Source organism: Papaver somniferum, chromosome 5 (assembly GCF_003573695.1).
Source record: "Papaver somniferum cultivar HN1 chromosome 5, ASM357369v1, whole genome shotgun sequence".
Taxonomy (NCBI): domain Eukaryota; kingdom Viridiplantae; phylum Streptophyta; class Magnoliopsida; order Ranunculales; family Papaveraceae; genus Papaver; species Papaver somniferum.
The window spans coordinates 187,706,142-187,719,032 of NC_039362.1; positions in this window are offsets into that span (position 1 = coordinate 187,706,142).

The window sequence follows — 12,891 nt, forward strand, 5'->3', positions numbered from 1 at the left end:
AAGATCCTAACAAATAGAAAAACAAGTGGGGTCTAGTGCATCCACTTGTCTCTTGCTATATCACTAGTCACCGGCTATGCGACCATAAACGCCCTCAAAACAAGCCAGTTTCTCTTAAAAAAAAAAATTGAACACGAAGTTTGTCGACTCATCGTCCAACTCTAGGGTTCTGAATCTTCGGATGTAGTCCGCGGTATGATATTCAAATGTACATTCAGAACTGAACTTTTGAAATAAATGTGTGCTCTTTAAATTAAGAACATGTAGAAATTGACGTTTACTCCCAAAGTTAGTGGTCTTTGGACGCTCTAGTCCTATGCTTCCAAGCCTAGTACTCATTAATCCAAATTATCCCCGTGTAAACAGTTTGGTCCAAAATTTAGATGAGTTAGTCCGAATTTACGCCGATTCAAAATTTTCCAAATTTTCACAGTACCAAAATTACACTTTAAAAGTTAAAACGTTTTGAATTGTTTCGATTTTAGATCTCAAAGTTCAGGAGAGATTTAGAGAGAAGGAGAGGGAGCAATAGAGAGATACCGAGAGAGATTTTGGAGGAGATTTCTTGAATTATCTCGTTTCTTCTCAGCTGCAAATCCTAAGTCTGTCGATGAGCCTCTCTGCTGGGATTCATTTTTGAATCTCATCGATGAACTCGAAAACGATTTTGATCTTTCTAATACCGAAATGCATATGGAAATTAGTTTATTATTCATTTTTTGTCTTTTTTTTTACTTCGGATTGTCTCTGTATTTGAATCGCTTGTCGAGGAATTCAAGCTTGAGATGTGGCTAAAATGAGGAGGAATTACACGGTTTCTCTCTTTGGTTCGTGGGGAATCGAAGTTTTGGTGTTATGGCTCTATTGGATTTAGTTTTAGGTGTTTTGTTTATTCGCCGGTATTAGGTGGATCTTTTCTTCTGGTTATTGAGGAGAATTAAGTTATTAAGGTAATATTTCTATACCTTTATATTGAATTTGATTGTGGATGTTGTGATTTTCCAGGTTCAAGTTGATCTATTGCATCTGCTCGTATTATTTCGTGCTTTTGATGTGAATTAATGAATTGAGCTATCAGCATAGATAAGACTCAATTATGTGCAGATGGCCCCTCCTAAGTTGAGTCCTCTAATTAATTTTCTAGTGTAGCTATTCATTATTTTGTATGCAAATTGTTTGTTGTTGCTAGTAGAAAACATTACGGAGGTTTATTTGATTGAGAGTTAGGTATTAAGGAAAATAAACCTTGGCTTCTTAGAAAGATAAAGATGGGACTGTATAAATCAGGAGAAAACTATTTAAGCATTTCAATTTTGAGTTACGTAGTAGGAAATTAAAATTTAGGTTCACTGAATCACTTAGATGTCTCGTGAAAACGAGGTAAGAAAACAGGGCCTACTTTGATGGGTAGCTACTTATCCATATGAAATGTTGACAGTGTGGGTGTTACTTTTATTTTTGTTTTGATTAATTTTTCTGGTTTGGCATTCTTATTTACATTAGTATGGGTGGGTCTATGGCCTCGTGTTGCTTCGGTGCTCAGGGTTCACTTTTGATAATCTTTTGTAGTTCATTTAACGAAAATAAGATATCATTGTTTTATAGTCAGCAAGGAAAAGAAACAATATTTTGTTTGTGTTTTTTTTTTCTCTTGAAGAGAATGTTGTGTTTGATAAAGGGTTGTTGTCATTTGCAATGTTGTGGTTGGGTCAATTTTTGTAATGGTCTGGTCGTTTGAGGTTTTGGATCCTGATAGGTCATAGTGTTTGTATATGAACTATAATTTGTATATTAATCGAGATACAAGAACAAACACATGATTTGTTCAAGATCTTAGAAGTGTGACTAAGTAGGTCTAGGTCCTTTTAATGTTCAATTTCCAGTAGAAATTATGTATGAATATAAGGGGGTTAATTTTGATTGGATTTTTCGTTTTATTGCAGGGACGAATGAAAGTTGCGGATTTTGGATGGTCTGCACATTCAAGTGAGAAGAGACATACGATATGTGGGACACTAGATTATTTAGCACCATAAACGGTTAAGAACAAAGGCCATGACTATTTAACTGACACCTTGACTATGGGTATCCTTTTTGGGTTCCACCATTTGAAGCCGAGACGCAGAAGAAAAAAAAACATTTAAATGGTATTATTAAGGATCTCCACTCCCCTGCTTATTTCTTTTGTTTTCCATCTTGTGTTTTTCTGTGTTTTTTTTGTTGATAAACAATACATAACTATATTCAGATTCAATACTCAAAGTAGGATTCATGCACCTTTAGCATTATCACTTTCCTATTTTACTAAAATTAGAAGTTGTCGATGTGTGTTGCATATATGCACATAGTTGTACACATTGCTAAATATTAATGTATACATAGTTGTACACATGCTGAATATTGATGTGTACGTTAGTACATAGTTATGCACATGTTAATTGTTAATGTGTACATAGTTGTACACCTGTTTATTGCTACATTTAGTACATCATGTTCTTGTCAACGTCTGATCCAGTCATGATACAAGTATGTGCACCATCAGTAGTTCATCTAATTTCTAGCTTAACTGAAGTTACTCATTATTTTCTAGATTTTTACTTAACATGCTAGATGATTCCAAGGGGCTTGTATAGATTCACATCTAGTTTATTTGATATTGAAGATTAGGCATCCGAATACAACTCTTTGAATGATTGTTTCAAAGTGGTCACTTAGTAGATGCTATAGTAAAATTACAGTTGATGTTGGTCTTTGTCAAAGTGAGACAAAAACGTAGCACCTAATATTCTCTTAGACAATGTCTTACTGATATAGGAACTTGTTGTGGTGTGTTCATTAGAAGTATATTTTATGTAAGGAAATACGTGAGACAAAGTTGTTAGTGTGCACCAGTTGATTGTTAGCGTGTACATAGTGGTACACCTGTTTATTATTAACATGTACATAGTTGTACACCTGTTTATTGCCAGTGTGTACATAGTTGTACACCTGTTGAAATGTGCACATAGTTGTACTTGTTGATTATTAATGTGTACATAGTTATACACATGTTGATTATTAATAATTTTTCTTATTCAAGTTTGATTTTTCATTAAGTATCAGATTACGCATCGGCATTCGATAGTAACATGTAGCTGTAATTTCAGAAATAGGCAACCAAGTGATGCTTTCAACTTTTAGGACATTTTAACTCATTTTTTGTGTACACATGGTTTCTTAGTTGTGACTGAATATGTTATGAGTGATGTTAGCTATACTTGCATTTTTACCAAGTACTATCATTTTGATATTGATAAATGTTTCTTGCTACCCTTGTTTTTCTACTTTATTTGTCTTATATTTTCTTTCATTCTATCTTGGCTTGTCGTGATTTCATATATTTTCTTTCTGTAGATAACGATATCTTCAACAAGAAAAGGAGTTGCATCTTTGAATAATGAAGTTGGCAAGGTAAATTCCTCACTTGTGACCCCTCTAACCATTTATTCCTTGTGAAATCTGTGAAGATATTCTTTTGAACGGTTAAATACTGGTCGAATCTTTTATGTGCATTTTTTTTATTATACCCGCTATACAAGGTTCACTTGTTTGTACACCAGTTATGCGAAGTGTACTTTTTAGTGCACTAGTTTTATCATACGTACTTGTTGTAAGTCGTGCACTTCATTTCTGCATTGATTATGAACCTGAAATCTAATAAACCAGTACTTTCATTTAGACTTGTCTATACACAACAAACATAGAATTCTTCTAATGTCGGGTATCATCACCCCAAGTCGTAGTTAGGTAGTAAAATTTAGGGACTTATAAGCATCAAAGGGCTTAGTGGTGTGTACATAGAGTGCACTTATATTTTATGTATACAAACCAAAAATTAGGGAAAGCACTAATGTGTACGGGTGTTGAAATTTTTGTAGGTGTGTACATAGTTGTACAACATTATACTCTCTCATTATTTTATGGATTTTTTTGGTATGTATGTTGGGTTTTTTGGGTTTTTATAGGTGTGTACATAGTTGTATACCATTGTACAATCTCAACAATATATATGAGTTATTTGTGGGTATGGATGTTTGTTTGTTTTAAGTTTTTTATAGGTGTTACATAGTTGTACACCACTGTGCTATCTCAACACTATATCCATGTTTTCTGAGTATACATGATGGATTTTTGTAAGCATGTATATTGTTGTACACCATTATGCTCTCTCATGATTTTATGGTCTTTTTTTGTGGGTATGTATGTTGGATTTGTTGATTTTTGTAGGTGTGTACACTATTGTACAATCTCAGTATTATATATGACCAGTTTTGTGCGTATGGATGTTGGATTAGTTGGATTTTTTTATGTGTACATAGTTACACACCATTGTAATATATGGTCCGTTTTGTGGGTATGGATGTTAAATTTTTGTAGGTGTACATAATTATGCATCATTCTGCTCTCTCAAAAATAAAAAATAAAAAAACTAATTCTTAATGAAACCATAAGTTGTTGTTTTTCGGTATCATGAGGTGATTTTAATAGCATGCTTGCTATGTGTTTAGGTACTTTTCGAGGAAGCTTAAGAAAGTGGAGAAGAACAATGGCCAGGTTCCGTGGATGGACGCTTTTCTAGATTCGAGTAGTATACTTACTATGTTTTTAGGTACTTGCTATGTGTTAGATTTTAATAGCATGTTCCTTAGTGATGCTTAGGTGGAAAATTGTATGTGGTGTACAAGCTGGTACACCTTGACTTGTCTTTGGATTTTTGTAGTGTTTGTACACCAATGTAAACTAAGATTTTTTTTAAAATGAAAATTATATAGTCATATGGATACTCTTTTTGTAGCTCTCGGAAAGAGCTTTCCGAATATATAAAGTTTATGAATTTTGGATGAGCGGTTCGAAAGGTAAAACATTTTAAAATTATTTTTATATTATTTAAAACTGGTGACGTCATCATAAGTCAATGTGGACTAAACTGAAAATATTTGGATTAAATTGTAAATATTAAGGATTATTAGTGTACTTTCTATATTTCAAATAAATAAAAGACTAATTTGTATCTAATTGAATGGGCGTGGACTAACTAGTATATTTGGATGAAATTTTGGACTACACCTATTTTTCTTAACAGCGTGGGACCTCCAAACAAGACATTTACAATTTAACAAAGTAGTGCAAACTTTTGATATGAAGTTGTGTAGCCTAAATTTGGGACCTCAAATATGGGTTTTTCCACCGAGGAAGAACATGATAAGGAGGAATTAATGACGACGACAAGTGACAACGACGAAAGTATGTGTGGCAAGGACTAGTTTTGGCACCATAAAGATAAACTTTCAGATAATAAAGCAAAGCTGACAGGAATCACTAAAGGATCAATTCCACATGCCGGTTGACCGACACAACTATGGTGCTGATTCCTGATTGTGATCGACATTTATGCTCGAGGTCCCAAATAAAATATCTTCAACCTATTTGGGTTGCGTGTAATAGATTTTTCTTCCGACTCTGACTCTTTTAACTTTATAACTTGGCGGCATTGATCTTTAGGAAAACACAATTTTGTTTAGGCTGACAGCTAAATTACAATTGATTGTTTTTCTTTCTTCTAAAAATTAACAAAACAAAACAAAATATGATAAATAAACCTGGCGAGATCGGATATACTCAGATTACCTGAGATATATCCATTTTATTCCTATCCAATTTACTCCAAAACAATCATGTCGACCAAAAATCCATCCAAAAATTTCAAAATCCTTTTCCAAAACTCTTAACTATGAAACCAAATCCGAAAAAAAAAAAAAAAAAAAAAAAAAGGATTATACGGGTTTTGAGATTGGGTATGATTTTGTGCCCAATCTCAAACCGAGTATGTATCAGTCTCAAATCCTGTATGATCCAAATTTTTATCAATAGTCGGCATGGTTTTTACTTGCCGACCTTGCCGACTTGTACTAGTAGGCATCTTCCTATGTTGAATATTGTGCCGACTTTTCATCTCTGAAATTTGCATTTACAGGATCGGCACGGTATTCATCCTTATACCTTGTCGACTATAGTTTAGTCGGCAGGTTATGAAATTAAAACCTTGCCGACTAACCATGCATTTGTAACACCTTTGTCTATATGTCAAAAATCCTATAATCGACAAGGTATTTTCTGTCGACCTAACCGACTAGTGAAACATTTATAACAGTCTCCCGTGTGTCAAAAATAATAAAGTCGGCATCTTCTTCATTCACTGACCTTGCCGGCCGGATATAGTCGGCATGTTATTCCTCCGTATACCTTGTCGGCCAGATATAGTCGGCGTGGTCTTCATTCGTCGACCCTGCCGACTTTTCATAGTTTCAGAACTGAAAGTGTTGATTTCTTCTTTAATTTTGAGTATGATTTCACACATCAGCTTTGCAATCCCCCTTTTAGAAGTGTTTGGGTAGTATGTTCTCATTTCCATTCCAAAAAAAAAAATCTCAAAACAAATTTTTTTCATCAAAAATCTTCCCACATGAATTCAATCAAAAACAAAATTTGATAACTTAAATTCATAAGTTTTAATCTAATTCAATTAGTTAACCTAATCAGAATTTTTAGTGTTAATTAAACAATGATATATTAGCCATTTAGAAAATACAAGGTTAAGAGAGGTGGCATGTTTTATTTCGAAATGACCTGACTTTTGTCTTATTAGGTTGCACATTTTCGTAGTGTTCAAATAAGTCAAGTGGATCTGTAAAACGCTCAACCTCGACAGGGCTGCTAACATTTTTCTTTTGGAGCTAACCTCGCTAGTAGAATTTTATCTAACTCTTGGTGTCGCAAAAAAAAAACCGAATTTTGAGGTTTGGGGCTAAACTCACTGGTTGGTTTTTCTTTTTCTTTTTTAAAGAGGGAAAACTCAATGTGAGATCTTGTGCTGATGAATATAAATCTACGTACCCATATGATAGAGTTGGCGTGGAGCTAGGTTTTCAGGGGAGAGGATGCAAAAAAATTTCCAGAAAAAGCAGAAAAAGGCAAGGCTGATGACTCATGGCTCTTCCAGGTGCCTGGAAACATTATTTACAGCTCTTGGACCCCGAACATGGTGAACCAACCTTTTAAGGACATGGTACCCCTTGGCCATAGGACATGAGGTTTAGGCTTAACCATACGTTTATTAGTCGTGGTGTGTAGTCTATATCCTCTCGCATGTACGTTTTAGCATTCAATGAAAAACACTATTTTTGCAAATCACTAATCAAATAACGCCTTGACACGATAACTATAAGTCCAATAATGTACTACTAACTCAGTACTACCATATAGGGTATAATTGAAACTTAAAATTGAAAGATAAGACGGTCAAGATCCGTACCCATTTTCCCCATTCCCCGTAAGGTGTACCGTTGTAATTACTCTGACCACACAATCCAAAAAATAAGAACATCCATTTTCGTACATAAAGTAAATAATTTTCTTTTACGGAAACTCCGGGTGTACCGAGATTTAAATCACCGTCTCTCATAGTTTCTGGGACCCACTTTTCAGCATAATCTCGAAGTTAACCACATCGGTTGTGGCCATTGGATTCCCCTCGAGACACATCGAAGTACAAAATGTTCGGTGTGTAGCATGTTTTTTTTTTTTTTTTTTAAGCGTTACAACTTTTCATATGTAAGGCAATAGGAGACCTAGACTACTTTTCATATTCAACCTGCAAAAAAAATTTATTTTTATTTTGACAGAAAACTGAGCAAAATTTCTTGAAGAGAAAATCACTAAAGCAAGGAGAATGGAAGACAGATAAAACCTTATTTATTTATTTATTTATTTATTTATGTTTATTTCATTTTAGAATTGGAATGATATATTGTAAAGGAAAAGAAATTTTACAAAATGTACAAAGCTAGTTCATAAAAACCAACTGCAACAAAAGAAAAAGAAAACAGAACTTTACACCGATATAATTGTCTCTCATCGAGTTAAGACTTGATTCACAAAATATGAACCAAAAGATCTTAACTTAACAGTCCACAAATGCAGAGTCTGCTTAATACTCATCTTAATCTCCTCATATGACTTATGTCTTCTCCCATGCATTATATCGTTTCTCTCTAGCCAAATTACCCAAACAACTGCAAAAGGAATAAGTTTCCACAGGTCCTTCATTACTCCATTAAACCTGAAAGTTTTCAGATTTGCAGCAGAGAAGTAAGCGATAGCGGCATCACCCAAGTCACCTTACACGAATTAATAAAATAATTCCAACTGTTTCTGATGCCTGTACAATGCATAAAAAAGGTGATTTTGAGTTTCTGGCTCCCTGTTACAGAACAAACACATGTTGTTGGCAATCTGTACTTCCCTATGTTCTAGCATTACTCTTGTAGGAATGAAATTATGAAAACATGCACAAAGCAAGAAAAAGACCTTCGGTGGAATGTGCTTAATCTCCAACAATTCTGTAAACTCCCGTTCAACATCTTCTCTATTCAACAGCTCAAAGAGCTTTTTTGAAGAAAAATCCCCTTCCAAAAAATCCTCTTCACCCTCTTGTAGAACAATTAAATTTAAATCATCTTTTAGTTCTAACAAATCAATTCTCTCCGCCGGATTAAGAACCCTGCTAAAAGATAAAGTCCAACCATTTCCCATACTTCTGCCACAGTACAATGCTTCTGCAAGCTTATCTTAAATAATCTTGGAAACTCACTCTTAAAACTGGTTTTATGAAACCACCAATCATGCCAAAATTGTGTCTCATTCCCACCTCTAACTTTAATCTATACACACTCCTGCAAATCTTCTATGCTTTTTAAAATTATCTGCCACATGCTCCTTCCAATAATACACTCATGTAAATGAGGGTCGAGATAGATAGGCCGCCAAAGATGTCGGTGTTGTAGTCAATCCCGGATTTCGGTTTGTCTCGGTTGGGATCGATACACTAGTACAACTTTGTCTCGGAAAATTTTCATTGGAATCTCGGTTCCAATTTTTATATCCTTATAAACATAATAACCACTTTAATATATATTATTTTATTTGAAATTTATGTTATAATGTACATTTACTAATTAATTTTCACATTGTATATCTATTAAGCTTCTATATACATACAAAAGGCACTATCATTGATCGATTAGCATCAATCATTTTCTATATTTTTTATATAGAAGAGATTTTATTGGATAACGAAGTGAATTTGGGCCGAGGAGTATCCCTTGTATCTTCCTCTAGCTGACTACAAATAAAATCAGGTGTTATGACCTTGCGTGAGTCTTTCACCTTATATTTCTTAGAGTGTTTGGCTAGAATAGCAGCTGCATAGTCTCACTCTCTTATTACATTCCTTACTTTCCATAACCTGGTGTTATTAAGAAAAACTTTCACGTCATTGATAATTGGTAAATTCTCAAGATATTCTTGTATCAACTTCATTGATTGCAACAACGACATTAATAGATGAATCTTTTTCTAGAATAATTCACTCTAGTTGTTGATTCACGACCCATCATACTGCCTCCAAAGCATCCATACATTCTGCCTCCTCCGCAGTTAAATATCCATTTTTATAGATACATTGTGACCTTTGATGAGTCCCTGCAAAATTCCTCATAATTTTTTACATGCCACAATTTTAAGTTAATAACTTAAAAGAAGCATCAAAGTTAATAGTAAAAAGGTGCAATAGGGGTAGCTATCTACCATCTCTAGGTAGTTAGTAGATTTGACAAGTCTAGAGCTTGAGTTATCAGTCCTTATAGACTTTCCTAAACTTTGAGCTCTTCTAATGCAAGAAATTGAGTTTGGTTTTGTATTCTCAAAAACTGTTTTATACCTCTCATTCTGAACTTCCCATAAGATTCAGGGAACTTATATAATCAAGTCGTCATTTGCAGGAGCATGAATATCGAACCAGTTAATGACCCAGTCCCGAACCCCATTAACTTGAGTCATAGAACTCAAACCACCTGGAACAGAAGTAAGGACTTCTCTTTGAACAATTCATTAGTAAATGTTCAATAGTCTCACATTCCTGCTGATAAAAATGGTAGTAAGGCACCTCACCTCCAATAATTCTCTTAAGTCTTTCACTGGTAGACATATAATCTGCAGTCATATATTTACATAAAAATAACTTAATTCTTGCTGCAATTTTCAGTTTTCATAGTATTTTCATATTTTTTCCTCTGTACCATAATCTTTTAGTCAATTGAGCTTCAAATCCATAATCTTGTTGTATACGGATTTGACGCTGAACAAGCCATTCTTCGTCATACTTCAGATCAAGTTGACTGATTGTTGGGGGATTCTAATTTGTATAATCCTATCAACTACTTCTCTTTGAAACCGACTATAAATTATCTTCATTTTCCAAGTCTTTGTGACTGAGTTCATAAGGTCGGATACCAAATTATAGTCTTGAATGTTCAGAGTTGTATCTTCAACAGGTGTGAGCAAATCTTCAATACCAAGAACCCATTTATCCATCCAAGTACAAATGCTCTTACTATTCTCGACTTGCTATAAGCTAAATCTCTTGATGAAAGCAATAGTGTTGCACATACTTTTTCAAGTCCATGTTGTATTTTCTTTTTTTGGTTCATGAAGAAGTGAAGAATTTTGAAAGTGCTTTACTTTTAAAGCTTTTCCCATAATTGAATAGAATGCTTACATAGTATAGTCTCCAAGCTGATCTTGCCATTAGTGTTATATTAAAGCATTCTAGATCTCTAAAACCCAAACCTCCAAAATCCTTGTCCTTACAAAGTCTTATCCAAGCTGTAAAGATGATACCCATTCCAGACTCCTTATTCCACCAAAACTGCCTTTGAAAATTTTATAATTCCTCAACCGTCTTGTCTGGCAACTTAAATGTGCTCATTTGATATATTGGCATTGCATTGAGAACATGCTTTACTAAAGTTATTCTTCCAGACTGATTGACAAGCTTACTATCTTATCTTGATAGTATGCTTTTCATGGTACTCACATTTGTAAAAAAATAACATGTTTTTCTCCTATTTAAGAAAAGAGGAATACCCAAATACACCTCTTCCAAACTCATGCTTTACACTTTTAACCTTCTTGATAGTATTCTGCAATGTCTTGGATATAAATTTTGGAGTAATACACAGATTTATGGAGATTGATTAGTATCAAGTTTATTATATGAATTATCAGTAAATTTGAAAAAGAATTAATTACTCTATAAAATAATCAGTCGTACAATAAATATAATGAAAAATTAATTAGTATTGATTTTATTATATGTATTATCACTAAATATAATTAAGGTTGCACATGGGACGGTACAATCTGGGTATCCGAAGAACCTGGTACCTGTACCTCATGTTTTCCGTTTCTCTATTGTGAGTACCTATACCGGTAAGACAGGTCCGGTTCCAGTCCGGTATCGTGTTTTTACCTGCTCTTTTCAACACCAGCTTCATCCTCTTCTCTGTCAATTAAATCAAAATCAAATCCTTGTATGTGAATTCTTCTTTGGCTTCCATCATCAAACCAAAAGCATCAGAATCATCTCTTTCATGTTCCAATTGAGGTACATATACATCTTCACCCATCTGTTGTCTCCGACAACTTATGCAATTTACCAACTCATACTGCCTAATCTATCAAACCCTAATCGATCTAATTTAAACCCATCATCGACAATAACACGAACCCTTAATTGGAGTGAACACAATCATCAAAACTCATCTCAGACTCTTAATTTCTTCTTTCTTGTTCTTGTATTCGAGTCTCTAACCAATAACAACTTTGAACTAAACTTCAATCATCAATTCCATTACCCATCTTCACTAAATCGACTTCACCTCTTATATCTTCTTCTCCACCAGCAGTACTGTCAACACCTTACACCGTATCAATCTCAATCTCTCAATTTCAGAATCCGTCGATCTCTTCTCCATCTCGAGTTCAACAGCCGCAATAATTACACAAATTGAGTCATAAAAACACAGAGTTCGGTTTCTCTTCAGAGACAAAAAGAAAAAGAAGAAAGAAATAATGAATATCTCGATTAGATATCTTAATACCTATGATGGAGTGATGCAACTAATCCTAATCTAAGAATCTGACGGCTCTATTGACCGGGGTATTTTGTTCGGTACAGGACGTGAATCTATTGGAACCGATTACCTGTACCAGTACATATCCGGTTCCCTAATCCATTCCCGTTCCCTGTACTTCCTCCCCTGGTTCTGGTTCTTTTTTTCGGTTTTGGTCCAGCACACCGGTTCCAGTCCGATTCTTGTGCAGCCTTAAATATAATGGATTAATAGTAGTATATAGAGCTGTTATTGTCAATTAAAAATTATGCACTTGACACGCATAATCCTTGTTTACATATAAGGTGTCTTTATTTTTTCCATGATTTTATAAACATATTAATAGCCTAATAAAATTATACATCCATAAATTTTTCAATCTGTTTAAACATAAAAAGAGTATCTCATCATGAGTAGTCAATAAAATATAAAATTAGGTTCCGCCTCTCTCTTGATCATCTCGTCTCCCTCTCTCTAACCAAATCCCAATGAAATAAAATATAGAGGAAAAAAAAGAAACCGATGAAAACCAAACCTAGTCTCCCTCTAAATTCCGCATAACCTTTGAGAAGGACTATCAGATAATAATATTAGAAAATATGGTTTTTCACCTTTCTCATCATCAACATCAAATGTTAAATTTAGGTTAAGAAATTCAACACAACAAGTAGTAATACTAGTGAATCAATATTTGTATGTGGGCATTAACAAAAAAAAAAATTATTTTCGATTTTTGTATGTGAGATTAGTCCATGAAATAGACAAAAAAAAATAAAAAAAAATTGCGGCCAAGACAGTCGATACCAATTGAGTCAGGAAGATTTTAGACGAGATTTTCGAC